This window comes from Plecotus auritus (assembly GCF_963455305.1).
Source record: "Plecotus auritus genome assembly, chromosome: 5".
Classification (NCBI taxonomy): Eukaryota; Metazoa; Chordata; class Mammalia; order Chiroptera; family Vespertilionidae; genus Plecotus; species Plecotus auritus.
Window position 1 is genome coordinate 232250 of NC_137776.1, and position 18257 is coordinate 250506.

Genomic DNA, 18257 nt, shown 5'->3' on the forward strand with positions numbered 1-18257 from the left:
TACATTTTATATTTATTTGCAAAGCTGGAGACAAGATGTGACACGGCATCGTCTACGGCTCTCGGCCTTGTTTTCTATGATGGTTATTTGATCTGAATGTTGATCAGCTATCCACACACCTAAACAAAATTCTCTTGTACAATGGCACCACCATCGGCCATATTAAATTCAAGTTTTATACTCACTCTGTTACAACATAGGGTGGGGGAACAAAGAGGAAATGTGAGAGTGAGTGAAGTTGGCTCATCGTGGTAAGAAGTACTAGTTAAACCCCAAGTCCTTTCTCCTTCATGCTGTTTGGTCCTGCCTGAATCCTCACCTACGGGGTGAGAGTGGAGTGATACGCCCGCCTTCTAGTTCAGCTAGTGATGCCTCTCCTGGACCTTCTCTCTTCCTCATGTCGATGATGGAAATGGTAACAACGGAGCACAGTCTTGCACGCGGCCCGTTAGGGATGGAGGGACTGTCCTGCTAGCCTGGGTCTAGGGATGCCTTCGCCAACCTGGGCTCATCTGCCTGCTCTGGGCTGTTATGCAGGGAAGGAACGCAGGTTTCTAAGTTCTCTGGCCAATGTGTTATCAGTCTTTTGTTCGGGTACCTGAGCCTTCAGTGTAGCGAATGCAACTCTGCAGTTTCTCTGGGGGTGATTGTTAGGATGTCCATCTAACTGCTCAGATTTGGGACTGTGGAGGATAAAAGGGGCCTCACTTAGTAATGAATATAGGAAATGGGTAGATTGGGTGCAGGGAGATCAGGGGAGGTGCTTTGGTCCAGAGACGCTCTGTGGGAAGCCGTTTTTCTTTCCCTACCCTGGAGGCTCATCGGGTTACTCATCGAGTCCATGACAAGGCTCCCTCCCAGAGAGAAACCTTTTTTCCACCGAGGTTATCATATGGACTATTATTATTATTTTTTAAAATATATCTTTATTTATTTCAGAGAGGGAGAGAGAGAGAATCATTGATCGGCCGCCTCCTGCACACCCCATACTGAGGATGGAGCCTGCAACCCAGGCATGTGCCCTGACCAGGAATCAAACTATGACCTCCTGGTTCATAGGTCAGTGCTCAACCACTGAACCATGCTGGCTTGGCTGGACTGTTATTTATGAGCTCAACATTTCAGGTCATAGACACATGTTTCCTCCCTGAAAGACTTAAAGAGTAAGACAAATAGCCGAGAAAACTAGTCCCCCAGGGTTCTCCCTCTGCAGACCTGCCCCCAGGGGCCATGGGTTTCTGTGGTCTCAGCACAGAATTCCTCTAGTCCCTGCTCCCAGGAGTCTTGCCTTCGCTAATTAGCCTCTGTGAGTTTGGAATCATCATTTATATAATGAGACCAAGACTATGTCATTCACATTGTGATTGGGAAGATTAAAAGCAAGGAAGCATGCTTCTCTCCCATCCTCCAGTGCTACTTGGTCATTAGAGCTGTTATTTGCATCTGGACCCTCCCCCTCTCCCCCTCCTCTCTTCCCACTGCTCCTCTCAGGGCTGAATCATTGAAACAGTGTTTTAACCATTCTTTTACCTCCTATACCATTTCTTTCTGCAGTCAACCCTCCACATAGCCATACATATTTTTTCAAGGAAAATAACATCAATTACTTTTCTTGATTTAAAAAATAAATCCATGTTTACAGTAGGAAAAAAGTAGAGTACAAAGAACAAATTAAAATGTCCTATTTTCTCATTATCTGGAGATGCTATTTTCTCCCATGCATTTATGTAGTAATATGGGAACATTTGTTTTTGTAAATGGCATCGTATTATATATACTATCAAACTTAGATTCAAGTCCTAGAAAAAAGACAAATTTCACCAAATGCTAAAATTTATCAAATTTTATCTCTAATAAGTTTGATAAAATAAAGAACTCTTTACTTCGTGCCTTTTAAAACAGAGGCTCATTTGAGTATTAATTGAGGAGGGAGCATTTATTTTGATAATTTTATCACATATCAAGTGGGTGACTCCTCCCTCCCCCTGAAAACAAAAAAAAGAAAGAAAAAAGAAAAGATACCCATATTTCTTGCACTATGGCACCCTCCCTCTGCAAAGTCAGCAATTCTCCTTATGCTTTGACTGCTTCTGAATTCTTCTTCTGTGAGGAGCTGGGGAAAAAGCTTTTATTGTAGAAGATTTATGTGGTTATCACCCAGATAATCTACCCTGACATCAACTGATCTGGGGTTTTAATTACTCTTGTAAAATCCCTTCACAGCCGTTCACTTAGATTAGCGTTTGATTGCATAACTGGAAAAAGGCATGTGTGCCCCAGGGCCTGGGAATTGTATTGTACACCCATAATACTCCTGCTTGAAACAACTAAAAAATCAGACAAAAAATAGGGACAAGGGTTTCCATGTCACTGGACATCCGGTGGGGATGGACAGTGTCTGCTAAGAGATTGGGCTGCGGGGAAATGAGGTGAATCCTACATTTACTCTGCAGGAAGGGTTTCCAGGCTGCACCCCAGGGAGAAGAAGCCAGGAACACCCAGCGGTTTCTCTAAGTGGAGAAGAAGGCACTGAGAGGATCTGAGGGGCCCAGGGCAGGGTCTGAAGAAGAAGGTGATGCAGAGAGAGAACCTTTGAAATCTCAATAGGTTCCCTTCATGTCTGCAACTGAGCACGGACTGGCATGTGCACACCTGGCGTTAGCCACAGGTGGAGAGAAACCACTCAGAAGAACGGGATGGCTTGGAGGAATAAACCAAGGACTTACACAGGCAGGACGTGGTTTCGATGGGATGCAGTGGGAAATATCGTAACGCATGCCCTGTTGGGTAGAAAGCTCTGCAGTGCGTTGCAGTGGTTTATATCAGCCTTCACTAAATTGTGTGCTAGTCCCTAGGAAATATGCTTTGAAATCATGCAAGGATCAAGCTGTTCCAAGCAAATGAACTGCAGCCCAGAAAACAAACAGTTCAAGACAATTTAAGTATAAACATATCTAGAACTCAGCAAGGTGAAAATTTTATGTCTAGCATCCAATAAAAAAGTTGCAAGCATGGAAGGAATCAGGAAAATATGACCCATCATGTAGACAAAAATCAGCTGATACAAATACAACCTAGAAATGGGAGAGGTGATAGAAGTAGTAGATGAGCCAAGAAAACAGTACTGTGGCTCTGATATATACACAAGAAAGAGAGAAGAGGATTTGGAGAGCCAAAGAAAATCCTCAAAAACCCAAATTAAATTGCCAGAGATGAAATGACAAGGTCTTAGATGAAAAATATACGGGATGATGAATAACAGTTGACACTGCCAAAGAAATGATTAGTGAACATGTAAACATAGCGACATAGACTATCCAAAAGTAAAAAATAAATTAAAAGACTGCCAAAAAATGAACAGCACATTAATGAGTATGGAGCAAAATATTAATTTCTATATAGTAACAATGAACAAATAAAAGTGAAATTTGAAAGAATGCTGTTTTAAAATAGCATAAGAAACACAAAGTGTTTAGGGAGAAAATTCTCAAAGATGTTTAAAACTTGTTCATTGAAAAGTTAAAAACATCATTGCGAGGAATTAAAGATCTAAATATCAGGGAAATAGACCCGAATTCAAACATCCAATAATGTTAAATGTGAATTTCCTTGTATTTGCCCCATAAATTTGTGTTATTTATAGTCAAGAGTTATCCCAATTAAAATCCTAGCAAAAGCTTTTCTGTAGAAATTGACAAGCTGCTTCTAAAAGTGTTATGGAAGTTTAGAGTATCCAGGGTAGCTGAACTTTGAAAAAGAAAAATAAATGTTAAGGGTTTACACTACCTAATTACAAGACTTATTTAAGACTACAGTAATCAAGACTGTGGTGTTTGCCTAAGGAGAGATAAATAGATCACTAAACAGAATGGAGAGTACAGAATTAGAACTATCATTGAATTTTGATGGAGAAGCAAAGGCAATTTAGTGGGTAATGGATAGTCCTTTCAATAACTTTTGTCCAAGCAACTAGATATCTATATGCAAAAATATGAAATTTAATTATCACATACAAAATTAATTTAAATGCCTTATAAACTAAATGTGAATCATAAAACTACTGGGCTTTTAGGAGAAAACTTAAGAAAAAATATAGCCTTGAATTAGACAAATATTTTTTGTCTATAACACAAAAATTAACATCCATTAAAGAGCAAATGGATAAATTAAGCTTCATCAGAACTCAAAACTTGTGCTATTTAAAAAACATTGGTGAAAATATGAAAAGACAGGCCACAGGCTACTTACCCATATATCTGATAGAGAACTTGTATTCAAAATGTATTAAAAGCTCAACACTCAATAAAACAAATCACCTAATAAAAAATGACCAACTATTTTATTTTATTGATTTCTGAGAGAGGAAGAGTCAGACAGAAACATCAGTGATGAGAGGGAATCATTGATCAGCTGCCTCCTACATGCCCCCTTCTGGGAACTGAGCCACAATCCCAGGCATGTTCCCTGCGAAGGAATCCTAGATCGATGCTCAACTACTGAGCACGCTGTCCAGGCTCAAATGTGCATTTTTATGCCTCTTGTTTCTTTCACTTCACCCACCATAGCACAGAACAAAGAGTGGCAGTGTGGTGAGTGGGGGAGAAGTAGAAGGGTATGGTGGAAACTGATGAAAAAGCCAACTTTGTTCCCTGTGTCCAGTGATGCTAGCTGCTCCCCTAGTCTAGTCTCTCCTTTCTAAGTGAGAAATCACTTAATTTTCAATTAAGCACATGGCTTCCTCCCACCCCCAATATTTCTTGCTCTTCCTGCAATGAAGAGAGGCCATGTGGTCACGATTTGGCCTAGGACTCAAGTAGTGGTCACCTGTGACTCCTGAGAAGTGTGCATACTGGAAGGAGCAGACCTTTCTCCATCTCTGTCTTCATGCGAAGGGCTTAGGGATCAGAGTTCTCTCTGGCATCCTGAAGTTGGGGTGGAGTCATGGACTGAGGATGACGAACAGCTAGGAGGAAGAGTCCAGTCCCTGTGATTCCGTGGTACAACACCACCAGTCCTGGACGTTCCACTGTTGGACATCTTCACACGGAAAAGACAGGCCCAGGGATTTGCTGAAGCACTTTTGCACCTTATGATGTTTGACACATTTATCTTCCCCAGTGCAGGTTCCCAGCCTGAAGCGGGGCTGAGCTGGGGAGGGGCAAGCTCTGCATTGGGTAATATCAATGCTCTCTATTAGGCCTAGATGAACCTTTTGGTACTGAAAGTGCAATTGTTTGCTAGTCCCTGGCAGTGGTAAGCATTCATTGGGGCACAGGGAAAACAGAGAAAGAAGAGGGTTACACTTACTTATTCCTCACCAACTAGAGCGAGCGCATTCAATGTATTGGTTACACATTTGTTCTAATTAACTAAGCAATATTTCATTATATGGATGAATTCGGTATATATATTAGAGGCCTGGTGCACAAAATTCGTGCACAGGGGTGTCCCTTGGTCCGGCCTGCACCCTCTCCAATCTGGGACCCCTTGGGGGATGTCGCAACTGCCTGCCTGATTGGCCCCTAACCACCTCTGCCTGCATGCCTGATTGATTGCCCCCTAACCACTCCCCTGCCAGCCTGATCGCCCCCAACTGCCCTCCCCTGCCGTCCTGATCGTGCACCTAACTGCTTGCTCCCCTGCTGACCCGATTGCCCCTAACTGCCTCTGCCTCGGCCCCTGCTACCATGGCATTGTGCGGAAGGAAGTGGGATGTTTGGAAGATGTGCAGTTGATCTGGTATAATTAGTATATTACCCTTTTATTAGTATAGATATATACTGGTATATACACATAATAATCTTTAACAACTGTTAAAATTCCTATCCAGAGGAATCTTTAACAATTGTTGGATGTTGTTTGATATAACAAAGACATTAATGTGGAAGCTTTAGTGATTCAGTACAATTCTGAAAACTAATAGAAGCTATATTCATTTCAACTTTGTCACAGAGAATTTTTATATTGTATCTGTTCTCATGCATTTAGGGTGTTATATGGCAATTGATCCCAATACCATCTCATATCGTGCTGGATATGCTTCTGATTCACCTTCCCATTGAATCTGTGTTCAATTTTTATCATAATCTTACTGGATGCAGATTAGAGGGCACTGTTTTCTCCCACGCAAACTTCATCTGTTCTGCATCTTGTGCAATTACAAGACAGATATCCCTTGAGGAACACATGGCTGTCAGTTGCCCTTGAAGGAGGACACTCTCCACAGAAGCAGCTACTGGGGTCTCTAATTACAGCTCAGTTTCGGCTGTTCTGGCAGGAATGCCTCTCTCCCCTGGTGCTCAGGGCGTCACCTTGGGTGCCCTTGAGAGCATGTTTCTGTCTGTCAGCAACTGTACCTCCTGTCTCTCCTCCTAACAGGGATTTCATGTCTTCTGTATAGACTGTAGATCAGAAGACCATCCTAAACACACTTTCTACATTTGGCATCCATTTTTGTTTGGATGATAAATGGACCAAAACATAAATTAAAAAAAAAATTCAATTTCTCTATTGTTTTTCTTCCATCTTAAAATTAAAAGTGGTGCTGCCACAAGCGTTCTTCTCATAGAAGTTAGGTACCCCTGCTTCTCTCCCCACAATATTTATTTGGGACGAGTATTGAGATAGAACCATGGCTGGTAGCAGCTAACATTATTGTTCCTTACTGTTGCAAAGCTGTATGCTAAGGGCTTGAAACACATTGTCTGTTTCAATCTTAATAATGCAGGCAATGTTTCTACCAAACATAAGAGAACTGAGATGCAGGATTTCAAATGTATTACCCTGGTCATGCTGGGAGTGGCATGGCCAGAATCTGCACCCAGATTGTCCTATTTCAGTTCCTGTGAGAGAATCCACCACAATGCAAAGCTGACCCTGGTTTCCACCACTGGTGTTCTCTAGGTCAGTGGTGCCAGTTCCGATCGGACTTGGAAAGCTGTTTGCAGCTTGGCCCTAGTCTGCCTTTTCAAGCATCTCTCCACCTGCTTCTGATACAAACCCGCACGCCTTCATCTCGTACCGGAAAGGAGTGGAACTTGGACAGGCCGTGTTCTGTTTTGCTTCTGTACATTGACATGTAGGGTTCTCTCCGTATTTAACCCCATTCTTTTCACTCATTGTTCAAGACCTCAGCCATGAAGACTGTCCTGACATCCATCATAGGCAGAGTTAACTATATCCCCTGGAGTGGGCTAAGACAGTGACTGGAGAACAATCTCCAAAAAACTGTCGTGAGGGAAACAAAAGTGTTAAGGTGGTATGTGGTGTAAAAAGAGGGTGTGGGGAAATAATGTTAAGATGGTAGATATCTTAACGTAAATGTTTATAGGAAGTTCTGGTAAAGGCAGAGAGGCTAAAAGAGCAATAATCCTTAGCAAGTGGTACCTATGGAGACGTGAGGAGGGGGGTCGAGAGGAGTGAGAAGGGTTTGCTATCGAGATGGGATTCTGGGAAGAAAGGTGAGGAGTGGAATCGAAGTGAACACCCACGTAGGTGTGTATATGGGGCCTGACAGCTGAACAAGTTCCTAATTTCTGGAAAAGTCTAGGCCGCTGAGAGTCAGGGAGGAAGGGAGAGAAAGGAGGAGTCCACGTCTCAATTCAGATTTTATATTTTTATAAAGTCTTTTGGTTTGGGAAGGAGTACATCACTCATAGATACAGAGAAGTAGAAACTAAGCTAAACCGTTGAAGGTGCTGCAGATGGGATGTTTCTTTGTCACGTGGTAACATCTCCAAAACATAATCCCATGGGTATAATGTGTGGAGCAAACAGGGACACGCACCCAGGTCAGGTGCCCTCCATGGAGTGATGGCCAGATGTTCTTTGCTTTGGAGAGTCTACTGTTAGTTATCTTCAATGTGCAGATCTTAAGCAGGTTCAGCCACATTTTTTTTTCACATCGATAATATCTGCACAGTAGGTCCAAGGTATTTATAAGTTTTACATTATCAAGTGTGTGATCAGGTTTCCTCTGAAAATAAATTCCAACGAGAGCATAAAAGGGCAGGGCTGTCTCTTTGTTCTCTGTAGTTGTAACTCACAGGTGGTTCTCTGTGTGTGATCAATACATTCTGGCTGAAATGCTATTCATGAGAACAGCTGTACTGACTATTTTCTAACTTCAGAATTTTGCTTTTCTCTATAGCAGATGAATTAACATTGAAATTCCAGGACTCTTATGAGCAATTCTGTGATTGTCTTTATTTTTTTAAATATATTTTATTGATATTTTACAGAGAGGAAGGGCGAGGGATAGAGAGTTAGAAACATCGATGAGAGAGAAACATCCATCAACTGCCTCCTGCACACCTCCCACTGGAGATGTGCCCGCAACCAAGGTACATGCCCTTGACTGGAATCGAACCCAGGACCCCTCAGTCCGCAGGCCGACGCTCTATCCACTGAGCCACACCGGTTTCGGCAATCCTGTGATTTTAATTTTGTCGTGTCTGGGCCTCAAGGTTTCCCATGCTCGAGGTCTGGGCTCTCTACTTTGGGAACTTAAGGAGTTTTTGCTCAGTCGCTCAACTTCATTCCAACAGTGGCCCATTCTGATATCCAAGCATTCATTTTTTGTGGCTTTTTGCTTATAATAAGAAATCCAAAGCTCTAAGAATGTTACACACAAAGTAACATTTTCCCAGAGAGAGATGAACAGAGCAATAAATCCCGTAGACCCGCAGCCTACCACCTTTCCGGTGAATGTCAAGCAATGCTGGGCAATGCATTCAAACGCCCTCATCACCTTGTCTGTTCTGTTTTCTGCTTTCAGAAACTAAAATACAATTCTGAGTGTTTATTCCATTGTCACCCTGTCACCAAGGATACCAGATGCAAACACTCTCCACTCTGTGGGATTGCAGCACAAGGTTATAGATCTTCATTACCGACTGCCATGCGATCATTACAGACCTCGGGAGTGCTGAATGTTCTGGTGAATGAGATTGTTAAAGGTGGTTATCTTAAATGATGTTTACCTTACACAGAAGGTACATATAATACATTGTGAAGAATCTCTCAAATCACTATAAATCAATTCTTAAATTGTCAGGTTCTATGCTGTATCTAGCAAGTGGATTTTATCGGTTCGTCCTCAGTATTTGGAACGTACAGGTATTTTATTTCCAAAACACGATGTTTCTGTGTATATTTAACCCCGTTTTTCTCTCCTTTTGTTATTATTGTAATTAGCTAGTTAATAGTAATAATAAGAGGAGAGCAAAGGGGAGGCCAGACATGGTAAGCGTGGTCACCTGGGCAGCTTCAACAGGAAACTGCGACATCACGCTCCCCGGGAGCCACCATCCATTCCCTGCAGGTCACAGGGGAAGGGGTCCAACAGGGGGAGATGGTCAGGGTAGTGAAGACAGGGGCACATAGGGAGGGTGCTTGCCTGTCAGTCTGGCCTGGGAACCATGGGTTGGCAAGGGGGGACCCCATCAGAAGTGCACAAAATTGTGAAAGCTAATTGGTTAGTTTGAAGAAACTCCTGGTTCAAAACCCCCAGACAGAGTTCTCTTGTGCTTGGTCTCTCTTGCTCCGTGACCCCCCTTCACTGTGCACTCGCCTGCTCTCATTCAATAGCCATGTGGCCTCATGTGGTCAGGCACACCCCACTGGCAGGAGGCGGGACAGGACTGTGCTTCACTATGGAGCAGAAATGCTGGGCAGTGGCCTTCACTCTGGCCCTGCTGGGGACAAGACTGGACTTCTTCCATGAGGAGACAATGGGATGGAGATGGGACCATACAGGGGAGCCCCCTTAATTTTACGTCATCAGTAAAACTTTCCAGGAAACCCCATTCTCCTGTGGGAGCCTCGGGAAATTCTTTTCCTCATGGCACCCCAAGAACCCCACTTCCACCAATAACTGATTTTCTCGCTATTGTTGGAATTAGAGAATTCAACTTTCATCATTTCCTCACATACTACTCATTAGCTTGGCTGATACAAAGCCCAGTCATGGCCCTGATTAAGAAGTGAATGGATTAGTCACTAACCTGACCCAGCGCTTGGCACTCTTTTATTCTTTGGCATGTGACAGGCTATGACATGGGAACGTGACCAAGATAATCAAACTCAGCACTACAAAACTCACTAAAAGCAGGTGGCAGATGTTCAGAAAGGCATATAATGAAAATGTTAATTTAAATTAAATTCAGAGCATTCGCTTTTACTTACTTTTTTTTTTTAAATTTCATACTGGCTTCTTCACTATATATTATAATTGTTACAATCTTCTGTTATTTTTAATTGCTGTGTCTGATATTCCTATTATTTATGCCTAACAATTAGTGGTGTAATATTTAGTACTTATCATTTATAGAGTTCCTTCCCCAGCATATTGAATGTCTAGAAGAGGTAAAGATCTACTGACCTACTATGAGACTGAAAATTATATAAAATCCAATTGTATAATCAATAGATTTGAGGATTTTTTTTCAGATTCTCTAAGACATATATACATTTCTTTATTCTTTACGTGGCCTATTTTTTATATTTTATTTAATGCTTTACATTATTATACTTTGTACTTACTTACAAAAGAAAACTCATTTATTCATTCAATGTAAGTGCAGTACATCTTCTATAATAATATTGTGTAAGAATGTCGGGAAACACCAATAAAGAAGACCCAATACTTTCAAGAAGCTCACAGTCCAGCAGGGGGAGTGACATGACATTTGATAAATCACAATGCATCAAGTTAAGTAATAGATAAAAAATGTGATGAAAATAGTGCAGAAACACAGAATAAAGCAATGAACTCTAACTTGGAAGGCTGGGAAATGGGTAATAGGGGATTGTTGACATAAAAAAATTTTAGGTGCAAAAGATAAGGCAGCGTAATCTACTAGTATCTATATAAAAGGCTAAGTGTCCGTCCTTCCCTCTGACCGGTAGCTATGATGTTCACTGACCACCAGGGGGCAGATGCTCTGACCTGTAGCTATGATGGGCACTGACCACCAGGGGGCAGATGCTCTGACCTGTAGCTATGATGGGCACTGACCACCAGGGGCAGATGCTCTGACCTGTAGCTATGATGGGCACTGACCACTAGGGGGAAGATGCTCTGACCTGTAGCTATGATGGGCACTGACCACCAGGGGCAGATGCTCTGACCTGTAGCTATGATGGGCACTGGCCACTAGGGGGCAGATGCTCAATGCAGGAGCTGCCATGATGCGCACTGGCCATCCTATATAAAAAAGAGCTAATATGCTAATTAGACCAGATGGCGGAATGACCTTCAAGAAGGACCAGTGGGTGTGGGGCGGGGCTGTGGGGCTGCGAGGAAGCCGGAGCTGTGAGGCAGCTGGGGCTGCGAACTGAGGCAGCAAGGGATGCAAAGGCCTACCCTTGCATGAATTCATGCATTGGGCCTCTAGTTTAAAAATAAACGGCACCACGGACCTGGATCTGACAAACCAACACTCAGCTTCTCCCAAGTGGGACACAGGCCCCGCCACCACCCCAGAGCGACACCCCACCATATCGTAGCCAACGCTGCCGAAACCCCATGGCACAAACTGTGGCCTACAGCCCAGCCCAGCCTGGAAATGGTCACTGTGGGCACCAGGTAATGACGTCATATAGTAACACCCAGCTTTCTCTCCCTAGCGACTAGCCTCCTTGGAGTTTCTTCAGCCCAGTAATCTGACTTGCTTTATAGCCAGGTGCAAACATTTTACAGTTCAATCAAATGTTTGTGAAGCATTTTCCCATGCCTCACCTCATTTGATCCTCACAGAAGTCCTGGAATACATAGATAGGAGACTCAGTAGAATCCTATTTTCTTTTCATTAGCAAGACAACAGAGATTTACAAAGTTTAGAAGTGTGACCTGACTGAAAAGAAGTAAGAAATGGTGAAACTTGAAAACGACTTCAGGTTTTCTCATGGCAAACAATATAGTCAAACACTGCTGCAGTTAAATATTTTACCCTTTGTTCTCCCTGTGTGATCTACAATAATAATCTGCTTCGTGTTGATATTAATGTTGTGTTGCTGACAGTTGCCTGAAAGAGCAGCTGAGGTGTTTCACTGGGCTGGAAAAAGTTTAGATAAATCAGAAATCAGGTCTAATTAAGCAAGTTTATATATATATATATGGCTAAGTTGACTCGTGCATGTGTGATACATATAAAGCTCTCACTGGTGCCAATCACACACGTGTGTTTCCATCTGTCATTGTGGGTCGTTAATTTGGTTGACACTTCTACTATAGAGAATGGGCAAATAGTGATATTAAAATATTTCTTCTAATTAATTTCATTTCAATGTGCACAAATCCTTGCACTGGGACACTAGTATTAAGATAATTCTAGAAAGAGAATAGTGTGTGTGAAGACGGATGGAATCTGACTGGGCAGGAGATAGTGGTTTAACCTGATATCCGCTTCCTGGATACTTCAGAGGGAGTTTCTCCCATTTACAGGGCCTACAAATCCTCACCTTAAGGAGGCCGTTTCTCCTTCCTGTCGTCCACTCCCTGTTTTAATCACTAAGCCCTGAGAGCACCGGCTTCTGATCAGCATCAAAGTGTCCTAAGAACAAAACCTCAGGCCTGTTGACCACAGAAACAGAGTTTCAGTCAAGCTAAAGAGAGGAAGGGAGAGGGAGAGGGAGGCAGAAACATCAATGATGAGAGAGAATCATGGAATGGCTGCCTCCTGCATGATCCCCAGTGGGGATCGAGACTGCAACCTGGGCATGTGCCCTGATGGGGGAATGAACTCTGACCTCCTGGTTCATGGGTTGTAGCTCAACCACTGAGCCACAACACCTGGGCACCATGCCTGTCTGTTTTGGGAGGAGATAGGCCAGGATGATGCAATAGTGTCCTGCCTGGGCGGCCGAGGCTTTCCAGCAGGTGAGAACTCCCAAGTGGTAGCTTAGCAAATCTCTTATCCCTCTCAACACCCTACCATTTCAGAATAGGTATCCTATATACCAGCAAAACTGAATTTCACCAGCCATACGACTGTAAGAAATGTGTTCTTCCTGTAATTTCTTCCTCTGTTGCCAAGAAACCAGACACGGTCTTTCTACTTGGTGATAGGATGACCATCAACCACCCATAGTAGGTGCATCCTTCCACCTAAAAATCACCATGGAAGGAACGCACCTGTTCATGTAGTTTTGGCAGAAAAGCCCCAGGAGGTCTCTGACTGTGTTGACAGGTCAGTGTGAGGAAGAGGCCTTGCCCCTCTGACCCCTGTAGTTGGGGTGGGGTGGGGGAGAAGCAGAGCTCAGCCACGCAAATCTCATTGCATGGCCATGTTCCCAAAGTGGCCGTGTTCAGCCACTGTGGCCATGAGAATTTTAAAACATGCAATACCTGAGAATTTGGGGCACTAACCCATTTTCCCTGGGATTGCCACAAATAAATGACACCAGCCAACACAGCAATAGCTATCCAGTGTAAATGAATCAAAATTATACCTATACTAGAGGCCCTCGTCCTAGCCTGCACTCTTTCACAATCTGGGAACCCTCGGGAGATGTTGGAGGCCCGATGTATGGATTCAGCCTGATCCCTGCAGGCCAGACTGAGGGACCCCATAGGTGCATAAATCTGTGCACTGGGCCTCTAGTATGCATATAAGATCTTTGGTTAATCTATTCCTTCCCTCCCCCCTCCACCCATCCCTCTGAAGTTCATCAGTCTGTTACATGTTTCCATGCCTGTGCATTGAGCATCTGCCCCCTGGTGGTCAGTGTGCATCATAGCTACCGGTCCAATGGTTGAGAGGTTGAATGCTTGCTTAGGCTTTTATATATAGAGATTTTTGGTGCCTCAGAATGTTAGTACTTACTTTGTGGCCACAAGATGGAAAAGGCTGAGAATTGCTGCCCCAGAGGGAGAGGAATCTGAATGACAAGGAGGGTATGTGTGTGAGAGGGTGGTTGGCTGGAGGTTAAGGTTATGACCATATAGAGGCTGACGCCCATATTCGTCAGTGATGTTTGCTTTTGCTAATGCTATTTAATTGTTTCATTGTTGATAGATTTCATTGTAAACTATATTCTAAGTGAATTTAAGTTGGTTCTAAGAGCAAAAACTATGTAATGCAACATAAAAAGATATTTCTGTCTTTTCATGATGTAGTTTTTCCCATTAGAAAGATGGGATAATACTGGCCAGTTCAATTAAACTTTTTTTAATGTCTGTTTTTTTAACACAGCACTAACTGTCTGAACCAAAATAAATGTGTTCCCTCAATCTGGCAGGTATGAAGCCAGTCTTTACAGTTCTGTAAGTCAGGTTGACTAATTACCTAATGCTTTTAAAACTGTGTCTGAATTGTAGAGACCTTTACTTCAGATTTTTTCTTTATCTGTCTACTGCTGTCTGCTATTGTTAATTAGATTGTCACCGCTAAATTAATATCCCATAAAGAAAATAATTAAACCAAATGAATAAGAGGTAGAAATTACAGTGCCTTCCTACATACTTTATGTTTTATTTTCATTTTTTAAATTTCAGGAAGTGACCTAAAATATTCTTAGAAAAATGGCTACTCAAAAAATGTAAAGGTTTAATGACTTCAGTAAATCATTATTCTTACTAATAAAATTTCCATACTTTAAATGGTAATTGACAACTTTTTAGCTCTATCATATTTTCATAATTTCCCTATTTTTAACGTTTTCTTTATTTTTAATGCTACAAACTAGAATGTACAATTTGTACAATTACTTTCTTAGTTTAATTACAGAATTAAGGTCCTTTGTGCTTTCTGAATAGAATACATAAACGTGTCTGGTTAATTTGTGTTTAGTAGTTTACATTTTAATGCTAGTTTTTACAGCTTTTCCATAACTCATTAATCATAATCAGGAAATATTTGTCCAGGGGAAATTAAAATCTGATTTCTACAGGTGAATTCATAGCCTGTGAATGATTAATTACATTGTTATTTTTGTTTACATACTTAGTAGATTTTTCTGTTTTATTCTATGGTGTTTCTTTTTTTATTGAATTGATTGTGGGGACACTGGTTAATAAAATTATACAGGTTTCAGGGGTACAAGTCTACACATCATCTTTAACTGTATAGTCACTATAGTGTGTTCAGAACTCCAAGTCAAGTCTCTGCCCATCACATTTTATCCCCCTCTACACCCCGCCCCCTTTATTCTTGTCAGTGTCCATGAGTTTTTTCTCTTTTTTATTCCTTTTTTTTTCCTGCTCAGTCCCTCCACTCCCCCTGCCTGCTCTCTCAGAGTCTGTCTCTGTTTTGCTTGTTAGTTCATTGTGTTCATTAGATCCTCACCTGAGTGAGACCATGTGGTACTTGCACAATGCTTCCCAGGCCCATCCATGCTGTTGCAAAGGTAAGATGCCCTTCCTTTTTAGAGCCGAGTAGTATTGCACTACGTAAGTGTACCGTATGTGTTATCCACTCCTCAACGGAAGCAAAAGTAAGAATCAACAAATGGGACAATATTATACTAAAAAGTTTTTGCAGAGCAAAGGAAACCATCAACAAGTGAAAAGATAACCCACTGAATGGGAGAACGTATTTGCCAATGTTACATCTGATAAGGAGTTAAGATCTAAAATATATAAAGAACTTATACAACTTAACACCAAGAAAACAAACATCGAATAAAATATGGGCAAAGTACCTGAAAGAGGACGTATAATGCCAATAGACATATGAAATCATGTTCAACATAATTAATCATCAGAAAAGTGCTAATTAAAACCACAATGAGATATCACCTCACGTCTGTTTATGCTGTTTCTTATTAGAATTGTCCATTAAAGTGCAGACAATTGGATCAATGAATGTAATAGTATTTTTATACAAATGTAATCAATCAAACTAATCTTATTCCTTCCGATATATATGGGAGATTCTTTAAGGAATAGTTATGGGAAATTGTTTAAGGAATGGTTATCTATTTTCTTATCTTTTTGTTAATGTGGTTAGCACATACTGTCAATGTTGGCTCTTCTGTGAAATCACAGTCTAATTTTGTCTTTTTTGTTGTTAAATATTATGAGTGTTGTCTAGAAATAATGGGTAGCTAGAGAGAATTCTTTCTCCCCACAAGCACAGCCCATAAAAATAATCAAATATATTGAACAGAATGTTCCTGAAATAGAATTCAATGACAATTAATTCTTCTTGTTTTAAAAATAATTGGATAAGGGTGTAGATTTTATAACTTCACTTAGACCTACTTGTTATTAAATTTTCTCTGCTTCATCAGAACATAATTGTTCTGCAAATTTAGAAAATTTGTTATTTAAGACGTTCATCTTAAATAACAAGATAGGTGAATGTCTTAAATAACAAGGTGGAAAAAAATTTTTTTAAAAAGGCATCTTATCTTAAAAACCAATTCCCAGTAAGAAAAATAGTTATTTTTAGATCCTTAGTTACATGATACATAGGAGTCTCAAGTCTTTTTTACTTGGAACTTACGTGTAAGATGATTACCAATATTTAATATAGACTGAAATGGGTTCCGGTTTTTCCTTGGCGAGGATCTAACAGAGAGCACTGTGAGCACTGACGTGAGCCAGTCGCTGTGGCCGAGGAGGACTTGATGTCCCCTCTTGCTCACCTGGAGCTCTGTCGTCAGAGCTCACTGTAATTCTTCCATAGGAGAGACGCCCCAGCTGCTTCCCCTTTAGAAACAGAGGACTGAGGGGCTGTTGGTGTTGCTCACGGGCCAAGGGGTTGGGAAAAGCGTGTGGGGTTCCTTTGTGAGCCAGAGGCAGGATGAGGGTTCTTTGGGTTGGGATGCTTTTGGTAACCAGAGGTGGTAAGTTAGCCCCAGAGTATTGCTTTGAACAGTTGAATATCTGCTGTCTTTGATCCCAGTTGCCTGTCAAATGTATCACTTCAAGTGCACAGAGCCTTAGACTGTGATCTAACAGAGACTTGTTTTTCAGGGCATTCGGTTTAATAGAGGTCATTGACTTGAATGTGAAGGTACACTTTAGAGCATGAAAAATGCGACACAGCATTTTCAGACATCTGTTTCCTAAACAGGAGTTAGAGCATTACTGGACCTCGTGTTATCTGTTCTATTGTTGATGCCTCTCACCTGCCTGTAACTCTCCGTGTCTGTTCCTGTCCAACCCTTTCGCAAAGGAGATAGCAGTCCTCCTTCAAAACCTAGAAAACCTGTCCTGGTATGTCACATGACAGCGTCAGCGTCCTCAAGGGTGTCCCATGACATTAATAATTAATTAATTAATTAATTTTATAAGTTTTCATTTCTTTTGGGTAGATACCTAGGAGTGGAAACGTTGACTGGTATGGTATTCCTATGTCTAACTTAATTTAATTTTTTTTTAATTTTTATTGATTTCAGAGAGGAAGGGAGAGGGAGAGAGAGAGAAACATCAATGATGAGAGGGAATCATGAATTGGCTGCCTCCTGCACGCCCCACACTGGGGATGGAGCCCACAACCGGGGCATGTGCCCTGACTGGAATGGAACCCAGGACCCTTCAGTCCGCAGGCTGATGCTCTATCCGCTGAGCCAAACCAGCCAGGGCAAGAGCTCCCCATTACATTTATTTACTTATTTATTTATTTATTTTAATAAATATTTATTCAGATTATTACAATTGTTTCTCCTTTTTCCCCCCATAGCTCCCCTCCACCCGGTTCCCACCCCACCTTCTCCCCTTACCTCCCCACCACTGTCTTCATCCATAGTGTATGATTTTTGTCCAGTCTCTTCCTGAACCCCCCCCCCATACCTCTTTCCCCCTGAGAATTATCAGTCCACTCCCTTTCTATGCCCCTGATTCTATTATATTCACCAGATTATTCTGTTCCTCAGGTTTTTAATTCACTTGATTTTTAGGTTCACTTGTTGATAGATATGTATTTGTTGTTCATAATTTTTATCTTTACTTTCTTCTTCTTCTTCTTAAAGAATACCTTTCAGCATTTCATATAATACTGGTTTGGTGGTGATTAACTCCTTTACCTTTGTGAAGCTCTTTATCTGCCTTTCAATTCTGAATGATAGCTTTGCTGGGTAGAGTAGTCTTGGTTGTAGGTTCTTGCTATTCATCACTTTGCATATTTCTTGCCACTCCCGTCTGGCCTGCATAGTTTCTGTTGAGAAATCAGCTGACAATCATATGGGTGCTCCCTTGTAGGTAACTGTTTTCCTCTTGCTGCTTTTAATATTCTCTCTTTGTCTTTTGCTCTTGGCATTTTAATTATGATGTGTCTTGGTGTGGTCCTCTTTGGATTCCTTTTGTTTGG